Source organism: Lagenorhynchus albirostris, chromosome 4 (assembly GCF_949774975.1).
Source record: "Lagenorhynchus albirostris chromosome 4, mLagAlb1.1, whole genome shotgun sequence".
NCBI classification, from domain to species: Eukaryota; Metazoa; Chordata; class Mammalia; order Artiodactyla; family Delphinidae; genus Lagenorhynchus; species Lagenorhynchus albirostris.
The window spans coordinates 71,924,636-71,937,482 of NC_083098.1; positions in this window are offsets into that span (position 1 = coordinate 71,924,636).

The window sequence follows — 12,847 nt, forward strand, 5'->3', positions numbered from 1 at the left end:
CAGGAGTAAAACTGGCTTTAGGAATAGCTGATTACAAAATTTCAACCAATGTCCTACGACCAGGTTTCTCTCACTCTCCAACTCCTTGTTCTACTGCCTCTGTGCTGACTCCATTCTCAGACCCCACTTGTTACGATGATGGCTGCCTCAGACTCTCCATCCCTACCAATGGAACTGAAGATCTGCTTCTAGGCCAGTATAAAAAGCACGATGAGATGACATCACCCATCCTGAATCAATGTGGCCAGGTCTGGAACATGTATTGGGAATGGAGGCAGTTCTGGAAACTTGTGGACTGAGATGGGAAGGGATGAGCCCAAACAAAATCTGGGGGCTGTTACCAAAACAGGGCCAATACATGCTGGACAGGTAAAAATAACAAAAACCCACTACACCTTGCTCATCTTCAACTTTGGAAACCCAAAGTGGAACTGAAGAAAAAGGTTCAACAAGAACACTGTGAAAGAAGAGAACCCAAATATGCAGCCAGTCCATAACACGCATGGCAAGAGATGGGTGACAGTCAAATCTTTAACAACCAGTATGGTACAGGGACTGACAACTCAGAATGAATGCCAGCTGTTATGTCTATCACTGGGAACTGGCACATATCAGTCCTGCCTAACTGACACTGTGAAATTTGTCAGGCTGGGGTTGATGGATTTGATACTTAGGAGTCTCCAAACCAAACAAAAAGGAACATTTTAAAAGCTTAAAGAAAGAAAGGAGAAAGCAAAGGGGGGAAGGACACAGATAATCTTATACAACTAATTCTTTTAAAAATACTTAAAATAATTCAAATTCAAGATTAGTATTTTTCACAGTCATTTATTCCTACCATCCACTGGTAAGCAATTCAATTCTCTTATCCTTTCCTTCATTTTCCTTTCAAATCTGGAAATCATAAAGGCCAGACGCATCTAATTAAATAAGAAATTTAACATTAGAGTTGACAAGGGACGATGGTGCCTTACATAGTTCCAGTTTCCCAAGCAAATATTCACAGGGAGCATAGAGCACGTTTTCTATAATTTTTTACATGAGCAAATGATTCCCTAAGGTGATTACTCCAGATACCACCCCTGCTGAATGTGTACACATGAAATTACATCAAAATTGAATTTTGTTAAATCTAGCCATGTTTCAAAAGTAGTCCAAACACAAATCCTTCCTGGTAAAAAGCAAAATGTAATTTTATAAAGCAAACTGGAATCCTGTGTTTTGGTCGCCTAATTTACAAAGGGTCATCATAAGGGATCAGAGAGTAATAACCATTTATTGGGGGTTGGCCTACTTGCCTAGCATTGTGCTGATAAAGAGAGAGGATACCAAAAGAAATAGAAAAACATGTTTCCTGCTGTTAAAGAGCTCACAACTTTATTAGCGACTCAAGTCCTTCACACAAATGGGCATTTAAAGGAGAAAATAGAAATATATAAGAGCAATATATGTGCTAAGTGGTGTAATACATCCTGTAAGGGCCAGAGAGACCAGAGAGAAAAAGATTTCTGCTCATGAAATGCTTCAGCAACCTCCGATAAAAGCTTGTGATGAACACATAGCCAGCATCCACTCACAGAGGCAGTAGACTCCAAATTACCCCCCTGGGACTGTGGGCTTTAATCTCAGGCCTGTCACCATCTCCCTCTTCCACCTTTGGAAAATTACCTCACATCTCACTGCCTTCCCTGCAAAATGGGAGTAGCAATCCAACCCTATTCTTCAGGGCTGGTAAAGAATGAATAATAAAGAAATGGTAAACTCAGTAAAAACTGAGGGCCTAATGAATCCTGATTAGTTAGTGTCCAGCCCCAAATGGTATACCACATGGAGCATACGGTACCTCGGTTTGTAGACGGTTATGTATCACCAATTTGGTTGCATTTGTCAGAGAGGTGAAAGGGTCTGCTTACACAGTCTGTTACTAATTACCGTGAAGGATATTTGCAATGTTGAAATGCAGATAATTTCTCGGATTAAGTGCAGACATCTGCCCCCATTGTAATATGAGAGCATAACTGTCATCAGCAAAACCATGTTTTTCTTACGATGAAATGGAAGAATGAAGTACCACAATTAAATATTTTTACCAACACAGTGATTAAAGGGATATTTATGCTGCAGGGGTAGTTTCTAAATCAATTTTGTGTGCTTTCATCTTATTATGCAAGTCATATGGGGGAAGTGCAGTATTTTTTTTATATACAAACTTACTTTTTTACAAAAACTTTATTTAAAAAAAGTGTTTTTTGGAAGCCATGTTCATAATAGCTTTGAGGTTGTCTTTCCTTTATCTTCACTGTTGTTGTCGTTGTTAATATTAAATATATACAAATGAATATTTATAATGTTCAAGGAATAAAGATAACAAGGAAATGACCAACCATGTAACCACCACCCAGCTTAAAGAAATACAGCAACAGCTTCATGCTTCCTGTGTACTTCTCCTTAAACTCAACCCCCGAACCACTATTCTACATTATGTATTAATCAATTTCTTGTCATTATAGCTTCATATATATGTGTGTATCCCTAAGAAATGTTATATAATTTTCCGTGTTTTTGAACCTTATACAAAAGGAATACAAAGTATGTATTCCTCTGCAATCTGTTGGTTGTTCGTGTTTTTTTTCCATTTGACATTAAGTCCATAAGATGCATCCCGTTGACACAAATAGCAGTGGTTCATTCATTTTCACTGCTATATAGTACTGCTGTATCGAAGTGTGAGTATTTGGTATTATGGACTTTGCTGGTATGAACATTCTTTTCTGTGTCTCCCAGAGAACATGTATGAGAGTTTCTCCAGAAAAGAGCTTTATCGATAAGACTCCACCCATCAGTGGGTAAGTTTAGTGAGTCTCAACTAGCAGTTTAGATTAGAATAAAAAATATCATAAACTCAAAATGGCTTAAAGACTTAAATATAAGACAAGACACTATAAAACTCCTAGAAGAGAACATAGGCAAAACGTTCTCTGACATAAATTATCCTGAAACAGAGCAGGACCCTATGGTCCTTGCCCCACCATGTCCTTCGCCTGCCTTTTCTCTGTGGAAAAACTTTAGCCAAAGAATAAGTTTAATCAGAGAAGTGAGAAAACTGCAGAAGCAAAGAAAAGCAGTCCAACAAGACTAAATAACTGGTTTAGTCATTAAGCAAAGTCAAGGACCTTCTGTTCTGATGCCGAAAGCTCAGCTTCTCTGTAAATCAGTGCCGAATCAAATCTCGGAGACAGCACTTTGGATGAAGCAGAAAAGGATAGCTTTATTACTTTGCCAGGCAAAGGGAGACACAGCGGGCTCCTGCCTCGAAAAACTATGTCCCCCTTGGAGAGGATAGTGAGAGGTTTCATAGTACGGTTCAAAGAGGGCATGATCAGCTCGTGGACATTCTGCTGATGGGTTGGTGGTGAGGTAAGCAGAAGTCAGCACCATCAACCTTCAGGTTCTAAGTGGTCTGGGGTCTACATGCTTGTGGGCAGCATACCATCGTTAATCATTAACTTCTCCCACCTGGAGGGGGTTTCAGTATCTGCAAAACAGCTCAAAGATATTGTTGTGTTTATCTGTTGATGGGGAACCAGGACCTTGCCCCAAGCCTGCAACTGTTGTTTCTCTTGGCTGTATGTTTCTCCCTGTTCTGGCATCCCCTCCCTTCCCTAATTAACAACTGCTTGAATCTGCCTGTTGGAACTCAGGGAAGGTCATGGAGGCTGAATGAAGGCGTTTTCCCCCTAATCAAAGAAATGAGGGACACAGAAAGGCTTTGTGCCCAGGAGCCCCACAGGGCCCTGCTCGGTATCAGTTCCTCCTCAAGGGCTATAGATAATACTCTGAGCCGTATCCTGTGAGCTGTCTTATATATACTGAAACCCCCACCAGGTGGAAGAAGTTAACTACATGATGACCAGCCTGTAGCCATGACATAAGCTGCCACAATTCTGAAAACTGGCCTCAAGGAAATGGGAAAAAACCAACCCTGGAACTGAAGATTAACTGTACTTAAAACAATCAAGATGATGCTGGTCAGACCACCGCATAACCAATTTCAAGATGACTGTCAGAGCTGACTGGGCTGTTTCTGCATGTAGACCCCTCTCTCCATCTATAAAAGCTCTAGCCCACTGATTCTTTGGACAGGTGTCCACCCTCGCCCCCTCTCCCCCCTCTCCCCTCTCTCAGTTGCCGGCATCCAAAATAAAGCAAACTTTCCTTTCCACCAACCTTGCCTCTTTATTGGCTTTTGAGCAGCAAGCAGCCAGACCTCACTTGTGGTTACAGTATCAATGTTTCCTTAGGTCAGTCTCCCAAGGCAACAGAAATAAAAAATATCAGAGTGCAATACAAGTGATCTGGTAAGAACTGCTTTAGGAAATTTTGTTTCCCTATGTGTGTGTGTGTGTATGTGTGTGTGTGTGTGTGTGTGTGTGTGTGTATGTACACTGTGGTACCCTGTAAAATGTATTTCTTACTCTTAAGACTTTCTTAGCAGAAGTCTATGTCAAAAATGTCTAAGAAACAGTGCCCTAGAGCAAAGCTTCTCAACCTGTAATGTGAACACCAATCACCTCTGAATTCTGATTCCATGGTCTGGGATGGGGCCTGAAATACTGCATTTTTAACAAACATCCAGGTATCCAACTCCAGATGCTGCTGGTTGAGGAACTATCCTTTGAGCCATAAGGCATGAGGCTAAGAGATGTATGCTTGTTTGTAAGACGTACATATCTTTATGAGATAAAGCCAAGTTGTTTCCCAAAGTTTCTGGACCAATTTTCAAGTTCCCACTGATCCATATTTTCACCAAAAATTGGTATTAATAAACTTAAACTTGTCAATCTGACAAATACAAAAGGGTATCTCTTTGTAGTCCTAATTTGCATTTTCCTAATTACTCATGGGATAGAGCATATTTTCATAAGATTGTTGGCTATTCGTAATTTCTCTTGAGTGAAATGCTTAATCAGGTCTTTACCTATTTTCTATTGGGTTCTCTTTTTCTTATTGATTTATGGGAGCTCTGTATATATTCTGGACAATTACCCTGCGACAGTTATGTGTATTAAAAATATATTTTTTCTCACTCTTTGTCATATTCTTAAAACCAAAAAGGCCATTGAATTCCAATTCTTTCCTTTTGTCCATAGTCTTACCTGTTCACCAAGATGCCATGAGGCAGAGAGACAGGATCTGACTGAAAGGGGCAGCCTGCCTTCTGAGAGAAGGAACAGGGTCCTCTCAGGGTCATTCACCACTGTATCCCTGGACAATGAGGGAAACTGAGAAAGCCCTAAAGATGAACCCCCTAGTGAGCAAATTAAGCATTTTGGAGACACAAATACCATATATTTAGGGATCAACAGAGGTACACAACCCAGACAATGCCTGCTGAAACTACTGAGCTAAGTGTTGGACAGGGCCACCACCAGGGCCTACTTCACAGCTGTATGATCTAGGCAGTCACAGAGTTCCACACTCAGAAGACCCCTAAGCTTGGTTTAATTCTCTGCTGTCACCGTCTTGAAATCCTTCCTGATTTCTGAACAGGGGGCTCCCATTTTCATATTGCCCTGGGCCCCACAGATTATGTATTCAGCACTGTTTATGGTGGCTCTGGATTGGGGGCTGCAAACCCCAGGATAATAGAAAAGGAAAGCAAGGAAACCCCAAGAGAGGCCTGAGAGAGTTAGGATACTTTTATACCACCAGATTTGACATAAATGTATATTTTTAAATACCTTATGGTATCTGTAGGGAGTAATTCATTAGCAAACCACCAAAAAATGGCTCCCATTCTTACCAAGAATAAGTATATTCTACAGCCACTCTTGTTTTATTATTGATAGAAAGTATTTACTAATAGCTGTAAAAATAGATTTGAGAGACGTTAAATTTTACATTGATCCAAGACTTTCTCATACTCCAGGAAAATGCTTTTCACTCTAAATAACTGATTGGATGTGGCACAAATAGAGGTAATGATGCATGATGATATAGACTCCAGAAATAATTACCTGGATTCATATCCCTCTCTGTGTCTTACTAGTTATAGGATCTTGAGTGAGTCACTTAATTTTTCTGTGCCTCAGTTTTTTCTTCTGTAAAATGAGGCACACCTGACCATCTGACCTTGCCTCCAAGACTCCCCACTTTCTGGCCCCTCAGGAGGAGGTTCCTGTACCCCCTGACTGGCTCACCTCTTACTGATCCTGCTGCCCAATCCCTCCTCCTCCCCCTTACCCACATAACCCATCCAGCTTTTTGTATCTTTGATAATGTGTAACAGTACCTCTTATGGGGAGACTGTATACATACACTAGGGGTTAATTTACACCCTCTGGAGCCAGACTGCAGAGGCTGTCTTGGTGCCATTGATTACTAACCTTTAACATACACAATCAGTGCCTCAGTTTCTCATCTGTAGAATGGGGATAATAACAGTACCTCTTTCACATGGCTGTGAAAACAAATGAGTGCTATGATAAGTGATAGTCATTTGCTATCATTTTATATTCCCTGTGTAATAAGAAATAAAACAAGATATTTTAAAATTTGGCCATCCTGGACTATCTTAAAAGCCTCTTAACTGATCTTTCAGCCACTCTAATCCATCCTTCATGCAGCTACCAGCAGAATGTAGTTAAAATGTAAATTTGATTATTTAAATCCCCTAATTGAAACTTTTCTAAGGCTTCCATCACTTAGAATAAGTGCTGAGCTCCTTAGCACTGCATAAAATGCCTTCCATGACCCGGCCTCATCTACCTCTACAGATAGTCTCTCCTGACTCCAAGCCTGGAACTTGACCCATGGCATCAAACTACTTACAGATCCTGGAATACGCTAAGATATCTGTCACTGTTCTACCCTTATCCACCCTTATTCCTCTGTTGGAATTCTTCCTGCCCCAAAACTGGACAAACTCCAACTCGGCCATTATACCTAAATTCAGGGATCGCCTGCTGCAGAATCCCACAACCAGCTGGGTCTCCTTTGTAGTCCACTAACATCCTGTGCATCTCTTCATCATTGTAGTATAATGTAATGATTCAGTGTTCAACCTTTGGAAATAGACTACCTAGGTTTGAATCCTGACTCAGCCACTTATTTGTAGTGTGACCCTGGGCAAATTTCTTAAACTATTGTGCTTCAGTTTCCTTATCTATGAAATGAGGATAACAAAAGTACCTACCTTATGGGACTGTTGTAAAGAATACATTAATTAAAAGCCACTATATTAAGGGCTTAATCTAGTGCATGGAGGAAGGTATACACTCAATAACTGTTAATAACATATTACATTAATTTTCTATTTATGTGTGCCTGGCCCCCTGGACTATGAGCTCCTAATACTAAGCATTGTTCCTTATTCATGTTTTAAAGTTCCCAATACTAAGCAAAATGTCCAGCACTGTGTTCATCAATTATCTTCTCCTTCCTGTATACGCAATTAAAGTACATTTCCCATACCATCTTGCATCTACCCACTGCCAGCCTGGAACATGTAAACATGTGACTGAGTCCTATCCAATGGAACATGAGTGCATGTAATATACAGCACTACCAAACCTAGGCATAATACATCCCAAGCAATTTTGCAAAGGTTCTTTCTCTATTCATGAGGCTGGAGGCAAAGAACTCTTAAATCCCTTCATGTGGCAGTGCTGCAAGATAAAAGAGATCAAATCTCTGGATTACCGTTACAAGGTGAGCTATCTCGGCAGGAACATTCACACTGGACCTTAGGTGAGCAAGAAATAAAGCACTGTGCTAAGCTATGGAGATTTTTGTTACAATAGTTAGCATTACATACCCTGACTAATATAGCTTGTGTTCAATAAAGTTTTGTTGAAATAAATGACTGAATGAATGACTCAAAAATTAACTGAGAAATATTTAAATAAAGGATACAATCTAAGAGCAGGAAAGGCTAAACTAAGAATACATGGCTTTGAGAGTTAAAGAAGCCTAGAGACAAGACAGAGGATAGAAAAACACAAATTGTGTGAAGCACCCCTACTACTTCTGCCCCTGCCCAAGTCAGAAACATAATTCACTTTGCCTGTTGTTCTCTAGCCTCCTTTTGTCAAACAGCTGTAAAACAAAAATAGTAAACAGAGAAGAGTCTGAGATGAAGTTTTTGCTTCTTCTGGACAACTTTCTGACCCCTGGGATGAGACAATATAACACTGGGGATTTCAAAGTGAAATGACTGAGGTTCTTTAATAAGAGTATAGAGGCAGCTTCTCAAGGGGGAAGAAAATGTGGCCCTAGAATTTAATTTCTTCTATTTTCAGATGCTACTGAAGATCAGATAACTGGTAATAGACCATGACTACCTACTGTTCTCAAGAGATTATATTAACTTACGTATTTGTTATGAGGCATCAGAGAGAACAGAGACAGAGTCTAGACAGAGAGGACAGTAAAAACAAAGCTGGAAAGAAAAGAAATTACAGGCTCATTTCAGGGAATATCAATAATCTGGCATGTCTAGAATTTGGGGTGCATTAGGAGAAGTGAATAGAGAGAAGATTAAAAAGTTAAGCTGAGCCAGTTTGTAGAGAGCCTTGAATTCATGTCAAAATTTTATATTTTATTCTGAAGGCGATGGAGATCCAGAACAGGTTTTCAGGTAGAAAAATCACTCAAGCATCAACTAGATATGAGGATGGATTGGAAAGGTGCCAGATGAGAGAGGCAGGGAGCTGAGTTAATGGACTACTGCCTAAATTAGGGTAATGAAAATGAGGAGGAGGAAAGAAATACAAAAAATATTTTTTTCAATAGAATTTTATGTTTTTGGTATCATATGGGAGGGGTGATTCCTAAGCTTGGACAACTGGGTGGATTTTAAAATAGTACAGTTTTCTTTACTATTTTCCTACCATATTATCATGAAACATTTGGACACCAGTTATGGGACCCATACATCGTTTTTCCGTTCTCTCTCTGATGGAAAGATAATCACATCTGTGTTCTTTTCTATAAGAAAGGTGAATGGATACTGCATTTATACAAAGTCTGGCTGATAAAATTCATTTTATCATGAATTGTGTGAACCAAGGGGTTAAAAACAAAAGCAAAGAAACTCAACAACAAAATTTTGGTTTTTAAAACTCTGGGATTCATTCGAATCAACTGTTGCCATGGTTTCAAGAGTCCGAAATCAACATTTCAAGGTAACCCAAAAATCTAGATATTGCCACAGTGTTCAGGTTTCAAGGAACAATCAAAGTGTCATATCCCATGAGTGACTGAACTCTGTCAAGGCTGTGTAAATGCCTCATAGTGGTATTCAGCTTAATCACCAATGCTGTATTACTAATTATAGCATGACACCATGCAAAAGAGGGACTTTTCTAAAGGCTGCAAAGTGGCACTATTTTAATGCCACTAATATTTCCTAATTTTCATTAGGAAACTGCTTTCTGAAAATGTAATGAAAGTACAAGTTACCTAATTAGGCGAATTTTGTGGAATTGATGAGAGATTTGAGCATGTGTGATGTGCAGCTAGCAATCCATTTGAAGAAGACCATGCCACTAGGAGGGCTGGCAAATGAGAAAGAGGATGATCTGATTGATGTATGAGAAAAATGATAATGGAGGCTATAAAGGGAGGGCACTGAAAGACTGCTTATCTCCCAACTACATCCACCAAAGTCTTATTGGCCCCTCATCTTGTGTTTAGAGCTGAAATAAAAATGTCAAGATGGACCCTAATCTTTGAGAGAATTAGCCAACCCTGTCTAACAATACTTGTGGGCAAGAAAAATATATGATTACTAGTTAGTTGGACAACCCAAAAATATTGATGTTCTATTGGAGGCTTATTTGTAAACTGGGCAAAAGTTGTTTGAGATAGGAAGCAAGATGAGAGAAGATGACATGTGTGAGAATAAAAGATCTTAGAGTTCTTTCAACGGCCAGATAAAATAGTTTTGTTCTGAAACTCTAATCCAGGGAAATTCATACCTAAGCTTTAAAGAGCATTACATGTACATGTGTAACTTTGTGGGTGGGGGAGAGAGAGAGGTAAGAGGGAAAATATATTTTCTTCTTGCCAGTTCAGCAAAGAGTATTCTTGTTTCATCTCAGATTACCGTTTACAGCATTTGGATAGGCTCGAGAATGTCTTCTTTAACCATTCTTGAAAGGTCCTCTGAGATACTGCCTTTTTTCGAAGGCTCCAGTTATTGACCATTCTCAGAAATGGGTTTCTGTATTTAATAAGCCAACACATTCCTCTAGTATTAAATGTTTCACCTGGAAACTGGTAGCCCTGCTTGAATTCCTCAAGGCTTAATAAGCCCATTGTTTGCAATGATTATCACTCTCAGCAGAGCTGGAAATGCTTACACAACTCTAATGTCCAAACACTTCTACAAAATCTTTTTTTAAGATCTACACTTTTGGCTTCATAAAAGAACTTGGATTTAATAAATGTGCTCCAAAGTTCCCCAATTTGTCATCTGGAGCAAGATTATTTGAAGTGAAGCAGGAACAACAGTCATTAACAAACTGGGACCTGATGAACAACTCTTAGAGAGGAGAGAGTTTTATATATACATATAAATGTATATACGCACATATATAGTGTAATTTTGAAAATAACTTAGAAGGAAGATATCTGGTGAAATTAACAGGAAAGCATAAATGGATCAGGGTATGTAGACTAAACTTTTACTCTCTAAACTTCAGGACAAATTTTGAGTTACCAAAGACCCAGAGTTCAACTCTGTTTTATTAGGAATTAAACTAAAAAATAAGATTCTTAAAAATAAAAAGACATTAAAGATGTCTAACCATTTTGTTAGATGTCTGGCATAATATGTAGTCTGAAGATACTGCACCTTTGGGCTTAGAGCAAAATTCATGGAATGACTTGGTTGTTCTCAGCATGAAGGAGAACAGACACATTTTTCAAAAGAAGCAATTGTCTTGTTAAAGGTTTGAGATATCACAAATGTTTTGATTTTGTGATCAGACTGGATGGTGATTTACTTATCCTCTGACTTTACTGTCAGGTAATTTATAAGTTTACTTCTCAGCCAAGAACTGTGGAAAATCTTAGGAGGCACCGGTAGGGCAAACAGGAGAGAAACACAAAGATATAATAAAGCTATAGTGGTGGCTAAAATGACAAGAAAAACAAATGAAAACCATTTGATTTCTACTGCACCTGTGAGAGAAGAAATTATGGCCCCTTTTTGCATCTGAATCTCACAGTTCTATTTTGAGAGTTGAGATCAGTGTGAGGTACCTCATTCAATCTTCTAAAACAGCCTTTACTTTAAGAGAACTCAGCTGTGAAATTTATACAAATTCTTTCTGAAGCTAAAAAAAAGTTCAAATTCTTTAGCTTTTGACTATTTCACTAAACTCCTCTAGAATCTAGAGAAACAGTGTGGTGTGGGATGATTAAGCTATGCCAATTCATAGGTTGCCATAACAATTAGAACCTTGGTCATACAGCACCTGTGTCCAAGGAAAAGGATCCCTTTATCAATCTCATTTCATTCATCTTCCCAAGGAGTGGGGCAATCTGTTATTGCTCTTGCTTGCTAGATGTTTCTAAGATTTCAGACAGTAAGCAGCCAAGTGCTTGGCCGAGGGATGCAGTTAGGACGATGGCAGAGGGACTAGTACTAATAGCTCTTGGTCATGCCTGTTGAGGTCTCACCAGAAGCCATCTGCTTCATTTAAGGTGAGGCATTATTAGCTTATACCTGTTAAAGTGTTTAAACAAGGAGACTATTAGATTGAGGTGGCTCTAATGTCTTAGTAGACTATGTAAGCAAACCAAAACCTAAGCAAGCCAAAACTTAAGTTCACTGATCAATGCACTTAAACCAAGAAACTGAAACTTAAGAACAACCAATCACAAACAGCCAACTAGACTTTCCCAAATAAGGCAACCACATAAAATATAACCAATTAAATAATTTATTTGCATTGCTGCAGCGTCTTCTCTATATAAAACCTCTCCACTAGCTCCTGCGAGCAGAGTACTCCTAACCACTTTATATCTGGCACTGCTGAGTAGCTGGGACCATCTGGATGGTTACATGTGATTGAACCCCGTTAAGGCCTCTCTATAAACTATGGAGATTGGGGCTGGCATGTTAAGAGAATTACATGTCTCGTGGCTGCTCAAGACAAGCCTCCAAGGAAGTCATATCACTTCTGCTCATCTGACCTGGTGAGGACTCCATTGTGGGGTCCCCACCAGCTAAGAGGAGGGCTGACAAATGCAGCCTGGTGCTTGCAAAGAATCAGAATGAATTAGAACAGCTACCATAACTGGCCAAAGCGTCTTGGTGCTCCAGCCGGATTTCACGCCTGTGCCTCCGAGGTGGGAGAGCCAAGTTCAGGACACTGGTCCACCAGAGACGTCCCAGCTCCATGTAATATCAAACAGCGAAAGCTCTCCCACAGAGCTCCATCTCAACGCTAAGACACGGCTCCACTCAATGATCAGCAAGCTACAATTCTGGACACCCTATGCCAAACAACTAGCAACACAGGAACACAACCCCACCCATTAGCAGAGAGGCTGCCTAAAATCATAATAAGGTCACAGACACCCCAAAACATACAACTGGATGCAGTCCCACCCACCAGAAATACAAGAGCTAGCCCCATCCACCAGAACACAGGCACCAGTCCCCTCCACCAGGAAGCCTGCACAACCCACTGAACCAACCTTAGCCACTGGGGGCAGACACCAAAACCAACAGGAACTACGAACCTGCAGCCTGCAAAAAGGAGACCCCAAACATAGTTAAGCAAAATAAGAAGACAGAGGAACACAAGGCAGATGAAGGAGCAAGGCAAAAACC